The sequence below is a fragment of the Zingiber officinale genome, chromosome 3A (assembly GCF_018446385.1).
Source record: "Zingiber officinale cultivar Zhangliang chromosome 3A, Zo_v1.1, whole genome shotgun sequence".
In the NCBI taxonomy this organism is placed as follows: domain Eukaryota; kingdom Viridiplantae; phylum Streptophyta; class Magnoliopsida; order Zingiberales; family Zingiberaceae; genus Zingiber; species Zingiber officinale.
In genome coordinates, this window is record NC_055990.1 from 138,279,286 (window position 1) to 138,281,491 (window position 2,206).

The 2,206-nt window shown below is 36.7% G+C and overlaps 1 non-coding gene across 1 annotated transcript; it reads right to left on the minus strand.

The window, feature by feature from the left end:
• Positions 1-658: 658 nt before the first annotated feature.
• Positions 659-765, minus strand: LOC122054412. Its single transcript, XR_006132728.1, has one exon. It is a non-coding gene; the product is annotated as a small nucleolar RNA R71 (small nucleolar RNA).
• Positions 766-2,206: the final 1,441 nt, after the last annotated feature.

Below are 2,206 nucleotides of genomic sequence, written 5' to 3' on the forward strand. Positions count from 1 at the left end.
ATTGAGTTAGTCTAAACTGTTCTTTCTTTTTGTAATTAACTTCTAAAAATTTATTTATTTTTACAATATCAACTTGCATTTCTTATTTCTTTCTCTGCAATTTAAATTTTGTATTTTTTTTTGTTTTTGTTGCTTTTTCTGTAATAAAAATATTTGCAATCTTGTTCTTATATGCGTAGATCTAAACTTACAGGAGAGCTATTATCTTTTGATCCTGAGATTGACAAAACTTATCGAAGAAGAAGAATCCTACAAAGACATCAAGAAGAATAAGAACTTTCAGATATGGCAAACAAACTTTTGAAGGATTACGCAACACCATATGCACGTGGGCTTCGGTCTAGCATCACCAGACCATCCATTGAAGACAATAATTTTGAAATTAAGCCTACGATTATCATAATGGTGCAATAGAATCAATTTGGAGGAGGACCAAATGAAGATCCGAATTAGCATCTAGAAATTTTTTATGAAATCTGTAGCACAACGAAGATGAATGGTGTTCTAGCAGAAGTGATTAGATTACTACTATTTGGTTTTTTCCTTAACAGATAGAGCCAAGTAGTGGCTAAACTCCTTGCCAGCCAATAGCATAACATCTCGGGAGAAGTGTGAGCAATAATTTCTTGACAAATTCTATCCTCCTAGCAAAACTGTCCATATGAGGAATTTGATAGCAAGCTTCAGACAATCAGACTCTGAAACATTATTTGAAGCATGAGATAAATTCAATAATATGGTCAGACAATGTCCACATCATGGAATTGAAAAATGGTTAGTTCTACACATTTTTTATAATGACGTCAACTATCACACAAAAGTGTCCCTAGACTTTGTAGCTGGTGGGGCACTAATGAATAAAAGTTTAGATGAGGCCGATGACATCATTGAAAGTGTAGCTCAGAATCATCATCAATGTGCATTTGAAAGATGTGGAGGCTCTTTCTCTGAAACCCAATCAATGCATCATGAAAGTTTGATGTAGATGCAATTACACTTATGTCTGCAAAACTGGATGCTCTGACTAAAAATCTAGAGAACATGGGAACAAACATGGTCAAAGCAATTGTATGTGTATGTGAAACTTGTGGGAGAATAAACCACGGTCAAGACACTTGCCCATTGGGAGCCATCTTTGCACAAATTGATCAACTTGAACAATGTGACATTATAGTAAGTTACAACCAAAAGCAAAACAATCCATACTCTAACATATATAACCCTGGGTGGAAGAATCATCCAAAATTTTCTTATCGAAGCAACCAAGAGCAAGGACCATCCATGGGGGTAAGACCAAGCTACCAGTTTGGACAACAAAGCTATCAACAATGACCAACACAAGATTATCAACTATCCAAAATAGAAAAGATTCTTGAAGAAATCCGTACCGACCAAAAGGAAATGAAGCAAAAAATCAAGCTACTCACTCAAAAAATGGGCAGTTCTGATAAACACCAGAAAATACAAGATTGTCAAATTGCTCAGATAGCTTCTTCATCTTCAAGAGCACCAGGAGCATTTTCAGGAAAACCTGATGTTAACCCAGTGGAACATTGCAATAGAATTGAGCTTCAGAGTGGATGGAACTTGAAGGATCCTCAAGTGACTACTTAAAAAGGGATTGACATTCAAGAAGAGCCCTCTGTTGGGGTTGCAAGGTTGCAAACATAGTCCCACATTGGAAACACATGGGAAAGATCATGGGTTTATAAGAGAAAGATATCTCCATTGGTATGAGGCCTTTTGGGTAGAGCCCAAGAGCAAAACTATGAGGGCTTAGGCCCAAAGTGGACAATATCATACCATTGTGGAGATATCTAAATTCTTTTCGATCCTACACCCTCTCCTCCAACACCTAATCTAGTTTAGATCTAAGATGATGAGGAGAATACCAAGAAGGTTGAAGGGACTCTTCTACTTCCACAACAAAGTCAACCAATCCCTTTCCCACAAAGATTGACCATCACTAAAAAAGATGAAGAGTTCAACAGATTTCTGGACAAAGTTAAAAAGACTTGTATCAAAGTCCCTCTGATTTACGTTCTTCAACAAATGCCAAAGTTTGCCAAGTTCTTGAAGGACATAATGTCCAATAGGCGAAAAAGGGAGAGATCGAGATTGTAGCACTAACAGAAGAATGTAGCGCTTTATTTAAAAAGAACACTTCTCCAAATCTAAGACCCTGGAAGCTTTTCTATTCCTTGCA